The following is a 14,537-nucleotide window of genomic DNA, read 5'->3' on the forward strand; positions in this document are numbered from 1 at the left end:
TAGGGACGGAAAGAGTATGTAGAGGGGACGGGAATGGGGAAAAAGAAAAGTGAAGTGAAGTGAAGTGAAAGGGAAAGGGAAATGGAAAGTAGGTATGAAAGGAAAGGGAGGGAAGGGTAGAGAAAAGAAGAGCTAGGTAAGAGGGAGTGAAAGGGGGAGGGGAGGGTACTTGAGGAAAGGCTTGAGTAGAGGAGAGATAGTCGAGGGAAGGAATGGAAGTTAGGGGAAGGGAAATGAAGCAATGGGAAGGGAAAGGAAGGGATGGGGAGAGGAGTGATAGGGAAGCAAAGGAGGGAGGCAAGGGAAGGGAAGGGAGGAAAGATATGGAAGGGATAGGGTAGAAAGAAAAGAAAGGGCAGGGAAGAAAAATGAGGGAAGGTGAGGAGAGCCGAGAGGAGAGAAGAGCAGGAGAGAAGGGATGGTGCGGAAAGTAAACGGGAGAAGAGATATAGGGACGCGAAACAGGAAAGGAAGAGAAGAGAAGAGAAGAGAAGAGAAGAGAAGAGAAGAGAAGAGGATAGTGGACGGGAAGGTGAGGAGAGCAGATGGGAGAGGAGAGGCAATGAGGGAAGTAGATAAAAGGGAAGAGGAAAGGAAAGGAGAGTATACATACGCAATGGAAGAGAAGGAAAGGGATAGAAGGGGGAGGAGCCATACGGAAGGGACAGGAAAGGGAAGGAGAGATAGGCGATGGGAGGGGGAAGAGGGATGGAAAGGAATGTGAAGCATAGGGGCGGCAAGGAAGTGGAAGATGCAGAGAGGGGATAGGGATTAAGAAATGGGGAGGGAGGTGAAGGGAAGGGGAGAGATGAGACAGCGAAGCTAGGGGGTGGGAAAGAGAGCAGAAGAAGGGTACAGAATTGGAAATGATACAAAATTTAGGGTAGTAAGGAAGGAAAGGGGAATGGTGGAGAGGCGAGGGGAGAGAAGGGAAGGTGCAAGGAAAGCAGAGACAGAAGGAAGGAAAATGACATGGGAAGGGAAAGGGAATGTTAAGCGGGAGACATTGAAGGGAGAGATGGGGTGGGGATGAAAGGGAAGGGATAGAGAAGCAAAGAATGCATGGGAAAGGGAGAGGAGGGCAAGGTAAAGGCATAAAGGGGAGGGGAGAGGAGAGGAGAGGAGAGGAGAGATAGGGAAGGAGGGGTAAGGGTAAAGGAAATGAATGGAGGGGAGAGGGGAGGAGAGATGGGAAGGACTGAAGGGAAGGAGAGGCAAGAGAAGATAAGCCAAGAGATAGGGAATGGAGAGGCCGGGGGCAAAGGGAAGGGTAAGGAAAGGATATGGAACAAGGGAAGGGATGGAAATTGAAGGTGAGGAGAGGAGAAAAGAGATAGACAAGAGGCCTAAAGTGGAGACAATCAATATGGAAGGAAGAAAGTGAGGGGAAGGAAAGAGGGGGAGGGAATGGTAGAGGAAGGAGAGATAGGGAAGTAAGGGAGAGATAGGAAAGGGAATGAAATGGAAGGGGAGATGGAAATGAATGGAAGTAAGAGGGAAGGCAATGAAAGGGAGGGACAAGAGGAAGGTGAGGGGGAGTGGAGGAGAGAAGGAGAAGGAAGGGAAGGAAGAGAATTGAAGGGAAATGGAAAAGGAAGTGAAGCAAATGGAAGAGAAGCGAAGGAGAGGAAGAGGATAGAAGGGGAAAGGATAAAAGAGAAAGGGTAGGAGAGGAAGGAAGGGGAAGAAAGGTAGGGGAGAGGCGATGTAGAGAAGAAAGGGGAAGGACATTTGAATGGAAATGAGGAGAAGGAAAAGAGACCAGAAGGGGATAGAAGAAATTGGAAAGGAAGGGAAGGGGAGATGAGAGGAGAGTTAGGGAAGGGAAGTGAAGTGAAGAGGAGATAGTCAAGGGAAGTGATGAGAATAAGCAAAGGGATATGGAGGAGAAGGAATGAAAGGGAAGAAAGGGAAGGAAGGAGACGGGAGGGAAGGGGAAAGGCTATTTGAGATAGGGTAGAGAGGAAGGGAAGGGCATTGGATGGGAGGCGGGGATAGGAGAGGGGGGGAGAAGAATGAAGGGTAGAGGAGAACAGACATAGAGAAGGAAGAGAAAGGAATAGGAAGTGAAGGGAGGTAAAGGGAAAGGAAGGGAAGGAAGGGAGAGGGAGGGGCCCCTTCCTTTTCGGAGCCTGCTCAGCCCCTGCAGCTCCGGCCTCTCACTGCCCCGAGCTCCAGCCGCCAGCAGAGGTCCTCTCCGTACGACGTCCCTGAGTGTAATGCTGCAGCTTCCTGGTTACCAGCCTCTCATACCAAGGACACGTCACAATGGAGGCTTTTCAGCGTGTCATCATACATCACTGCTGTGTGGGTGATGCCATGTGTTTCAGTTTAACAGGAGGGGGGGGGAGGGGGGAGGGGGGAGGGGCAGGCAAGGCACTGACTGTATTATGCAATTTATTGAGAAAATAAAACTTTTTAGTTACAAAATGTTCCTGTGATGAACCTGAAAGAAGATCCCATCCTACCCGATATACTTTCCCAACAGTGTTCTCTCCGCTGCGGTGACGACCTCACCCTGCATTTACCCTGCGCCTCGTGACATCACATTAGAGGGCCTGTTACATCATAAGCCTTCCATTCACAGGTTTCTGCTTCTGGTGCCGCTGGGAAGGCACGGGCCTTTCAAGCGTATGTCAAATGTGGTTGTTTTTAGTCTTCGTTTAAAATTAATTACATTTTAATTGTACGTCTCATTCTCACAACTGGCTTGCACGGTGCCCTTACATTGTACAAGTAAAATGATTTTCACTGGGACACATCCGTATCTCTGTCTGTCCTGTTTCTCCCCTCGAGTATTGTCCAGTAAACCGCGTCATCCCTTTTAAGAAATGTTTGTATTGATAAATACAAACGTAATTGTTCTCATACGGTGAATCTTATAGTGAACAGAAGGGGCAGTCTTTGGGTCTCGCCTCAGGAGACCTGTAGTTCGAACCCTGTACAGTGCTGGCCGCTCCTCCAATCGTCCTTAGTGAGTCTGTAGATGTGGTTTCTGTCGATCAAATTGTTAACAATTGAAAACTGTTCTGGTCTCCTGCACGAAGCACAGTGCACATCTTTGTGGAAGGGCGAATGTGTAGTCTCCGATTGAAATGTACAGGCCCAGCTCTTTACAACCTGTGCCGGAAAGGGTAATGTCTCATATATACGTATGGCTGAATAAACGTGAACATTTTGCCACTTCGAACACCAAAGACCAGGGAATGACTGACATGTCTGGAGTGCGCGTGAAATGCCGCTGACCGCGGCCCCCGCAGGGGGCCACTAGAGCAGTCGGTGCCCTAGTGTCGCTGGGGCACCGGTCACCCCTCCCCGCCCCCTCCTGGGGGGCAGGGACTCCGGCCGGTGTCCCCCTCCTCTCTTTCCTGCCCGGAAGTGACGCGACGGGCGTCACAACCGGGGCTCCTCTGGGCGTGGGGGGAGGCTATATTGCCCTCCCCCACCATGCCGGCGACCTCTTGTCGCCTCGCACGCCTCATGGAGAGGCCGTGTGTCGTCCCGTCGGCAGCGTCGTCGTCATCGTCCTTAGGCGTGGGGGTACTTTGTGTGCCGTTGCGCGACATCGCTCATGGTGAGTGTGGCGATAACACCCCCCCGCCCCGTCCCTGGGAGGCCCAAAATTGTGCAGGTGCCACGGTACGGCGAGCCTTGGGGGGGGGTGCGCGCTCGTTGCGGGCACGTGTGGTGGGGCTGCTGGCATTTTATCGGTGCTAGGCGCTTTGGCTAATGGTTAAGGTCTGGGAGCGTCACTGGGCGGGCGGCGGGGCCTCCTCGCCTAGGTGCGCGGCTGGGTACGGTTCGGCTCGGACCTCGGGTTTTGTGTACCCGCTACCAAATGGCAGTTGTCACGCACGGGCCTTCCTTCGCCCAAGAGAAATTTAGCCAGGGGTGAGCCAGGCCTGCCAGTTGTGCGCGGGGTGCAGAGCCTCGGGCTTGGCTGTCAGGGGGGTTTGAGGGGATGCGAAGGGCAGGTTGATCAGCCCTCAGTCTGGCGGCGCGGGAGTGGGCACCATGGTTCTGCGCCCTCTAGCCAGGCCGCCTAGCACCGCTCACGGGTCGGGTCAGTGGCTGCCTTCGGCGGTGAGTTCTGCAACCAACCCCCCCCCCCCCTTTTGTGGGTACCGTAGACCGCGGGACCGCTAGCATGCCCCCTGTCTTGCGCTTATTCGCGGTGAGTGCCCGGGCATCGTGCCCCCCCCTCCCCTACAGTCATGTAGAGTAGGTGGCCTTAAGTCCAGCGCTGCAGACTTCGGGCTCTGGGGAATCGGGGTCGAGCCCGCGTTGGCTCAGCATCATGGATGCAGGGCCATGCCTACCCAATATGAATTTGTCCTTAGGGGGTGAGTAGGTGGTCTGTCGGCGGCGCGGCCGACTTTGGTGCTGGAAACTAGAGTTTGAGTCTCGGGGTAGAATCTTGTGATTCCGGGCAAATCACGTAATAGCACCGTGCCTGAAATGGGTTAAGTAAATACGGTGCTATGCAAAGCGCTCCAATACCTTCCGGTCGAGTTCGCGCTATATACTATGCAACAAAACAAAACGCGCGCATATCAAACTACATTTCGTGTGACGCAACTGGTATTTAGCAGAGCGTTCCAATACGTTAGGGTAGAGTCGCACTGTATATACAATTTTACCGCCTAGGTCGGATGGTTGATTTTGTGTTGCGTGGGGGACTGCATGGAGAGGAACGGCGATGTGGTCCTGCACGGCCTGTGTGTCCCCTGGGTTCGGGGTTGCTCGCATGGGGAAGACCCGCGGCATAAGGAGCACAGGCTCAAGGGGAGTGACCGATTAAGAAATCGAACTATGTTAAGGGCTGTAATGAGGGCGCTGGGGAGTTATAATGGTAAGGCATTGCAGTCTGTTCGGGCACTTACGTGGGTTGTAGCGAGCATGTAAGTTGCCCTGTGCTTGTATTAGGGGGGGCCACCAAGATAGTTACACAATAATTTTACTCCAACTGACCATACCATGGTCATTAACATTACCTATAGATGGATTTAACAGATGAGCTGGGGAACTTATAACTTCACCACTAGGTGAGCAAGGAAGCAATTCCTTTTAATTTTAGTACCCTCACACACCCTAGTGGTGTCATGCTTCATCATCGGGTCACCCCGACGCCTAAAAGTCGGGGTGGGCTCAACCACAGTGTTGGGAGCGCTTTGAAGAAGTTGTAGACCAGGGAGGCTATAAGATAAAAAACCTCAGGCAGATCCCCGGTTTCCCTTTATTTTTGGGTCTGTCTGGGTTGATTAAAAATAATATGAGTAGGGGTATATATAGGAATATTATGGTCCTATGACCCTAGTGCCAACATGTTTCAGTCCACCGTGGCCATAAAGGTCCAGGACTTTGTTCAGGGCAAATGAGACCACCCTGGGATACAGAAGGGGGAATTCCCTATTCTGTTTTATTTATAGACAAGGGTAGAGTAGCTACTCCGCTTCGCCACCTATTAGGACCCGATCCCCGGCGAAACGCCGGGGATCGGGTCCTAATAGGTGGCGAAGCGGAGCAGGACTCTTGACGAAGGTTTGACTACAGAGCTACTCCAATAGCCCTTCCATCCCCTGAGAAACGACTACCATTCGAAGTGCGGATGGATTCACAACGCAAGACAGATTACTAAATCCGTCTTTCATACAAGGAGTAGCTACTCTACCCTTGTCTATAAATAAAACAGAATAGGGAATTCCCCCTTCTGTATCCCAGGGTGGTCTCATTTGCCCTGAAGAAAGTCCTGGACCTTTATGGCCACGGTGGACTGAAACATGTTGGCACTAGGGTCATAGGACCATAATATTCCTATATATACCCCTACTCATATTATTTTTAATCAACCCAGACAGACCCAAAAATAAAGGGAAACCGGGGATCTGCCTGAGGTTTTTTATCTTATAGCCTCCCTGGTCTACAACTCCTTCAAAGCGCTCCCAACACTGTGGTTGAGCCCACCCCGACTTTTAGGCGTCGGGGTGACCCGATGATGAAGCATGACACCACTAGGGTGTGTGAGGGTACTAAAATTAAAAGGAATTGCTTCCTTGCTCACCTAGTGGTGAAGTTATAAGTTCCCCAGCTCATCTGTTAAATCCATCTATAGGTAATGTTAATGACCATGGTATGGTCAGTTGGAGTTAAATTATTGTGTAACTATTGATATTGGGAGGTGTTACTCTGACCTACATCCTCTCCACCCTTTGGGCACGAGAATTCAGTTCTCAAATAGCCCCTGTGTAAAATATGGGGCCACCAAGATAACCATGTTTGATGTGATCCTTATTATAGCGTTAATAAGGTTGTGGCTCGGGACAAGCTTCATTGGGTACAAGCATCACGCATGATTGAAGTGGTTGAGATCTCATTGAGCTTGATGTGATTCCCCCCCCCTTTTTGAGGTATGCTTGTTATTAGGATACTTTCTGGCGTGTTATCACGGTGGCCTCAAAGGTAAACGCAGTCCATTGCGGCGATTGATTACTCAGAGCATGATCAGTGTTGTGATCACCTAGACATGTGCACATTTGCGACTCTCCTCGACTCCTTGTGCACTAGTCGGCAGTGTAGTGTTTACGCTCCTACCACATGTAAGCGTTGCCGGCCCATCCAGTTCCCTTGCCTGCAGTTTCTACGCACGTTGTGTGATTGGTTCATCTCTGGATGTGACGCCCACATTACACGCCACTGGATGCACCATGAGCACGGCATGTCACAGAACACAGGACTCTGCGCCCGTTGTCTCTCTGCATTGTTACCTTGGGAAGAGATCCTTCCAATGCTGCTTCACGTCGATGTCATGCTCAGGTTCTTGAAAATAATCCGGCAGTGGTTGAGATACCACTTCTGATAGGTTTCAAAGGGGAGTTTTTGTTCGGGGGGCTCGTGTATACCTTAAACACACGTGCCCTTCCAACTCCCTAGATTCCCCTGCTTTGCGGCGCCTGATGGAAGCATGGCGTGTAGTTGGGGGGGAAGGAGCAGCGGAGCCTGGGGGCACGCAGGTTGTCTACAGGAAGCAGGGTGTGCCCTGTCTGGGGGGAGGTGCCACTGAGCATGCGGTGGCCTGCAGAGGCTGTGGTCCCGGTTTTCCGGCTGGCGCAGGCCACGAGTGCGAAGGCGTGCTGCGGTGTCCTTGTGCACTTCCCAAATGTTTTGCCAGTGGTGGAAATGTGTGTGATGTTCTTGTTGGGTTGCAAGGACTTGGTAGTGAAGTGGGACAGGGGGCCGTGACGGTGAAAAGGGGGCAGGTGATTAAGTGTATGGCCACGCTCCATGTTGGCGGTCACCTCGCTCGAGGTCCGCAGGTGACCGGTAAGGGGCCATGATAGGGCCGGGAGCACAGGGCCAGCGGTTCTGGACAATTTGAAGTCCAGGGGGACGTCAACATTGTCGCAGAAGGGTCAAGGGGACCAATATAGGGCCACTGTATTTTGACTAAGTGGGTCCTGGTGCGCTGCCCGTGACTTGAGTGCTCACTGGTGCTTGGGACAGTCTGCCACGAGTTGGCACGGCCTGTCTATTGTAGAGATGACCCCGGAGGCATGGATTAACGCAATTGGCATTAAAATCACTGTGGCCAGCTGCCCAAGCCATCCTTTTAGTTTGAGGGCTTGAAATAGGCCGAATTTTCACGTTTGCACGAGTACCCCGGTCCGTAGTTGAGGTTTTAAGCATGGCAGTTTCAAGGTGTGGTGCTTGAGGAAGTGGCGCCGTACAGGAGCCCTGGCTTATAGTGGCACAATTGTCAGGTGTTCCTCAGGACTGCCTTGAGGTATGTAGCGCGCGCGTATGCCGATCCTAGTTTTGCGCCCTACCAGGCGTCACGATGTATGTGTCGCCACGAACAACTCTAGGTCAGAAATGTTTTTACCCTGCCTTCAATTGGCATTGCGGTACGTCTGCCTCGGTTGTTACCGGACAGGGGTCCTGGGTGGGGCAAAGCAGCATACCAGTTGTGGTTAATTATTGGTGCCCTACCAATTGCACTGCCAGGGGGCCAATAAACAGAAAGACCACTCCGGGGGCAGTTTCTCACAATTGGCTGCAGGAATGAATTAGTCATTCACTATTCCGTAATGGGCATCGCTCAACCTTTCCCAGAAAGGTAGTCGTAAGCGGGTGGTTGTGTCATTTGACGTTGAGGAGCGTTTCTTGTCAATGCTTTTCGCCATAGAACTAGTCTCGCCAACTTGGTTTCAGTAGTTTGGAAGGTGCCTGTGTCTCAAAATCAATTTATATTTAACTGAGTATCGGTTGACTCGCTGTCCACTGGACAGGCTCTGGTATCCTATACGTGTCGTGTTCCATGACTCCGGCTTTGCAAGTATAAACGCCTGTGGAGTACCCCGGTCTCTGGTCTTCATTTAGTTAGCTTTCGTGGCTTCAACTCCAAGTTTTCATTTCCTGTAGGTACAGGGATAGCTCTTCTACAGCCAAGATCACATTGGGTTTACTTTGGAATCAGGTTGTGCGATGTAGACCTCGGTGTCCCGCCGGCGCCTGGGAGGCGTGCGCCGTGAGAAGACTGTTTTGTATTATTCCATTCAGTGATGTTTCACTGCTTGGCATACTAGGTCCTTGGACATCAGAAGTTGGGCATGTGGTTCTTATCAATGTCTTTTATGCAGGTACTGCGGGTGGAAAAAGGTAAAAGGGGTTGTCTGTTTTGGCCGGGAACCGGCAAGCTTGGTTTCAGCTTTCTCCACGAACAAGGGTGCATTATCGGCCTAGAACCCATGTATACTTTCCGGGGCTCTGCCCACGCCTAGGAGGGCCAATATCACACAAAGCACAGGGGGAGAGGTCGTATATGACATCACAGACTTGAGCAGTGATATTACCAGGGTCTTCCCTTGTCCCAATTTAGACTAAAGTTACGGTCTGGCTAAGAGTTAGCAAAGGATAGTTATGTTGTTCCTGCATGCACCAATCTCGCAGAACATTTTGTCTCCAAGGCCGGGATTGTGCGCCGCCATTCCATTTCCAATGGGCTCCCGCTTCACGCACCATGATCACGCGTAGGTGACCGGTCCGGCTGTTGTGAAGTTGAGTAGTGTGTGGGTTCATTTGCGGTTGAAATTGCTGTTCATCGAAGGGAGACAGTTAAGGAATGTTCAACACGTTAAGGTGCCAGTCCTACCATGTCAGAATTGAAGCATCCGCAGTAGGCTACGCAGGGAAGCTAGAATTTTGCTTCATCTTTCTTATACAACTGACAAGCATTGTTAAGCGAAAGGTACTGGCGTGTAGTGAGGCACAGTGTTTGGGTTGTACACGGAGGCAATGTCATGAGCGGCTAAACTACAGCCTGCCATGCCACCGGCTAACAGCCCAAGGGTGTGAGTTCTGCGAGGTCTTGGGGCACAGCTGGGCCCCTGCCTGGCATTGGCAGAAGTACGTACATCCTCCTGTTATTACCTGTATTGTGTTCCTCAACCCCTCACCTCAGACATTTAAAGGGAACAGACCCCGGCTCTTCAGCAACATCGTGCCAAGGGGGCATGCGCGCTGCGTAAACACAGAGCTCCAACCATAAGGGTGCCGAGTAGCAAAACCAGTAAATATGTTTAAGAGGTGTGTCTCTAGCCTTCCAGCTGGCGAAACCACTATTGTAGAGGTGCGCCCAGTTGAGAATGGGGCGCTTCTTAAGGTTCGGAGGACCACTGCGGTTTGTGGAATCTTCCAGCGGAACCACTGGTAGGGTACTGGAGCTAGCAGGGAACTGGGAACCTAGGATACTGATACTTGTACCTCGCTGGGTGGGGCTGCGGTCAGCCAACATAGTGTGCTGCCGTCCCAATAATGGGGGTAGCAGCGTGTCAAACACAATGGGACACTATGGCAATAGAACATTTGGCACGCCCAGTGCGTAACTAAAACAAAACTTCAGCGGAGCAGGTAATTAGTCACCGCTGGGGATGCCCTGGGCGGGAGGTGGGTACCCCCCCCATGGACACCCTCTTATCTGGGGCATTCTAGGATGGGTAAAGTAGGACTTAGCCAATCCGTAGTGCTTCGACCATGCCGCAGGCAATGCGCCTGCTGCAATCAGACAGATTAGATAAGCCAGTATGCCTGGAGTTTTTTTTTACCACGGAAGGAGCTGAACGGGCATAATTCCCATAAGGAATAAGGGATACATGGTAGGGCATGAGGGTCCCTTGCCTAGGGCCACACTCTTTTTGTCATGAACACTCCTGCGCGGCAGGATGTATCAAACAAAGTGACTGGCAAAGGTTAAATAGAATCCCTCTCGCCAGAATAGCCAGAGCAGACAGGCGGGTGGGGGAGTGGTCACCTAGCTAGCGGGCTGCTGTCCCATAGATGGGCACGCAGGTTTCAGGCGCACCCGGTGCTAGGAGAATGGCAGCTAGGTGAGATCAGCACATAGACGGGGCCTTGCGAGCCTGGGGGTCGGCGGACATCCCGCCCAGAGCTGGCTCGGGGCTGAGACAAGTGAAGCAGAAAGAGGTGTGGTGCTGCGGCCAGGGCAACTGGCTCCAGAACCTGGGGATCACGGTTTGCGTCCCTGCGCCTGCGGCAGATTAGCCTAGCACCTTGTGACTCTGGGCAATAGCTTGCTTAATCTTTCCGGCGGGCCCCAGCGCATAGAGGCCCTCACGGGTGATTATTTGCGCCTTACACATGTGGATTATTCTCAGTGGAACTTGCACGCATGGGGTTGAATTGCCCTTGGCACAACTCCCCAGGCCGGACAGGCCTCTTGTTTCAGCAGATACTATCTGACCCAGGATAGCGTCAAGGGCTTGGGATGTAGATGGGGCCACCTGTAACCAGCAGGGACGGTTCTCTTTTATCTGGATTGCAGGAAGCTCCAGACAGGAGAGGTGGCAGGTAAGACTATAGCTGCTTGGGTGGGGGGCTCTGGCGGCGACGGTGGCCGCCTCCAAAGCTGTGGCAGAGTTACAGGGTGATCTGAAAGCAGGCCGGTACCAAGGGTACCTCTGCGCGGCACCATAGGGGGTGCCAGAGCCAAATCCGAGGAGCCTCATGGGAAGGTCCCGCAAGCCGTGTCGGCGCCCCGCTAGTCCTTCGGGCGGTTGTGGGCCTGAAAAACCGGGGGTTTGCTATGCTACGCTACGCCCCAGGAAGGGGCGTGAGTAGAAGTTACCAACGGTCACGTGATCCTGGAAGAGAATCACTTGGACGGCAGCAAAGGCGGGGTTCGCCCCAGTGCTGCCCAGCTCATCAGGCGGGCAGGCGGCCCAGTTGGTTGCCTGCCCTTGGATCGGCGGTAAGATAACCCACCTATTACATAACGGTGTATGTAATAAACCTGCAGCATTTTGTACCCAATCAAACAGTCTGAGTGTGTGTTATTATTGGGTAATGTATTTGGTTGGCGGGGGGACTGAGGGGTGCCAATGGCGATACTATGCCACTGACCGCGGCCCCTGCAGGGGGCCACTAGAGCGGTCGGCGCCCTAGTGTCGCCGGGGCGCCGGTCACCCCTCCCCGCCCCCTCCTGGGGAGCAGGGACTCCGGCCGGTGTCCCCCTCCTCTCTTTCCTGCCCGTAAGATAACCCACCTATTACATAACGGTGTATGTAATAAACCTGCAGCATTTTGTACCCAATCAAACAGTCTGAGTGTGTGTTATTATTGGGTAATGTATTTTGTTGGAGGGGGACTGAGGGGTGCCAATAGCGATACTAGAGGAATGATTAGGGTGACCAACTGGCATGGGTGCATATTCAGGATGGTCGGTGTGAAAATTCAGGACAACGGGTCAAAATTCAGTAAAAAAATTCAGGACAGAAGGTCAAAATTCATGACAAAAATTTGGGACAAAAGGTACGTTTTACAGTCAAATAGGAGGTCGCTCAATAGTATATGAGTAAGTAAATTGACAACCAAAATAAGTACAAGTCAAAAAAAGTTCATATTATATTGAGACGATCGTGCACTTCACGGTTTATCGGTATGCGTACAGTTTTGAGCAACTGTGCAGTTCTTTTTGTGGGAATTCATTTGATCATAATCTATTTTACATAATTCTTTTCTCTCTATTCTTTAAATTCATATTTCATTTTCTTTTCATATTTCCCTATTCCATATTCCCATTATTTTTTGTTCCTTTTTTCATTTGATCATCCTCTTGTCCTTCCTTTATTGGTAAATCTGACTTATATCTCATACTCAGTTCTTCCTTCGTTTCGTCACTCCATTTGTGTCATACGTCATTTTGATTTACCATTTTAATAATTTATCTTTCTATCCCCGCTTTTGCCATCTTCGGCATCCTTTGGGCCCCTCCCCACGGCTGCATCACGGTGATTATTCTTGTTTTGTTCATTAGGTTCTTATCCTGTCTTGTGCTGACCTGGGAGCCATGGATTAAAGTTAGGAAGGGTGATGAAACACTTGTATCTAACGCAGTCCATTTATATCATTTCCATCACCACTAGTACCTGGGTAACGTTGGGGACACATGTGTTGTGGCTTCCTCGCACTGCTAGTAGCATGACACTGTACTGCGATGTATGACTGGGCCATGAAAAGTGCATTTTCTTGCTTTTATTATTGTTAGGTCTGATTATCCAAGGCCTTTTGATTTTATAAAAATTGTATTTATAATAGTCTCAATTATAGGGTCTTTCAGTCAGCCCTTCCCGCCATTGGTCTCTTGTTATGTCATTTATATAGTGTTCTGTCCACTACAACATACAACATGAGGCAGTGGGTCAGCCCACTTCAGCCATTGGCTAAGTTATCTGTGACTGACAGCATTCTGCTCTTTCACAGGGAGCACGTGCAGACAAAGTAGTTATCCTCAGTGCCAGGGACTACTTTGAGTGCTTTTTAAAACCAAAAATGATTTTTCCTTTTAGGCAATTTTTGAAATTCGTTTTGGCCTGGCAGCTCCCTCAGCAATAATATTTTAGAGAAGTCATGAGAAAACAAAATAAGCATTGAAAAAGTTAAAAGACTGGCAGCCAACTCCAGATCTGTTGACTTGCTCAAAGCTTGTTTATTTTGTTGTTGTTTATTTTGTTCACAGCACACATGCGGATCATTTTATTTAAAATGTAATGATATTCATACACACTTTTTAAGTGACAACCCCAGCTCCGGTTCTGGATGCCTGACATCAAAGACTTGTCCCAGGGGTTCAAGATGGTGGAATCCGAACAGCTGGATGACGCTTCCTTCAAAGCCCTTATGTGTAAAGTAAAGTAGGGCTTCCCCAATGATCCGATTAAACCAGATCTGATACACAAAGCTGAGGAGATTCCTATCCCCATCTTTGCAAGCCTAAATAATCTTTCTTTGTCCACTGCGGCTGTGCCTGATGGGTGGAAACATGGTAAAGTCATCCAGCTTTTATAAAAGATCTATTCTCGACCCTCCCTGCCTGATAGTGATCGACCCATTTCTCTCCTTCCCTTTTTGTGGAAAGTGGAAGAGAAACATCTGAACAGTCTCCGGGTGGATTTCTTAGAAAAGCATCAGCTGCTGGACCCTTTGCAGAAAGGCTTCAGACCTGTTCCTAGCACCGAATCTGCTCTTCTTAAAGTGACAGAGGCCCTTCGACAAAATATCGATGAAAGAGAGTCCGCAGCTCTTATTCTGGTGGAGTTAAGCGCTGCCTTTTATAGGGTGTCCCATGAGGTGCTCCCTATGATCTTTTGTTTTGGTCGGTGTTATTTTTGGGAGGATATGCAATGGCGTTACCCCTGATTCCTCTTTGTGATAGGTTTACATGATGTCAATCATGTTCTGTCTTCCTGTGAAAGGCTTTGACATTCCGCACCTGCTTCACAATCAGCCTCCAAGGTTTGGACCACTCCTAGCATGTGCCATCCTCTCGGAAACAGGACAAGCGCCTCTTCGGTTTCAGCCCTGGCACCAGCAGTGGCATAGAGCCTCACCTGTCTCTAGGGCTTTAAGTGGGCCGGGTTCTGCCGGTGCTTAGCACTGTCATTTCCTTAAAGCAGGTGGGTCCCTTCCGGGCTCTCCATTTTTACCATCAGGGTGGGAGAAAAAGCTTAACTCTGCTGCAATATAGTACCACCCTCATTGCTTTTGATGTAACTTCAAAGAGACTCATTTTTCAGTTTTATATAGCGCAAACGTGGAGCACACAATGAGCACCAGCTACATTACACAAACACTGTTGGAAATGGTCCTTTTTGCAGGGTTATCCCCAAACTTTTTGCTTCTTCCTCCTTTATTTTTCCTGACCCGTGGTTGTTAGCTATAGGACTCTGGGCACTTTACCACTGCTGATCAGTGTTAAAGTGCATATGCGCTCCGTATAAATTGTTACTATGATTGGTTATCCATGATTGGCAGATTTGGTTCATCAGTAGGTCCCTAGTAAAGTGCACTGAGTGTGCCAGGGCCGGTGATTCAAATGCAACTAGTGGGCCTGCAGCACTGACTGTGCCACCTACATGAGTAGCCCTAAAGTGGTGTCTCAGGCCTGCCACCGCAGTGCCTGTGTGCAGTTGCTAACTGCCATGCTGACTGGGCAGGTGCACCCACTTGCCAGTCCCTAAACCTTC

This window comes from Triturus cristatus, chromosome 7 (assembly GCF_964204655.1).
Source record: "Triturus cristatus chromosome 7, aTriCri1.1, whole genome shotgun sequence".
NCBI classification, from domain to species: Eukaryota; Metazoa; Chordata; class Amphibia; order Caudata; family Salamandridae; genus Triturus; species Triturus cristatus.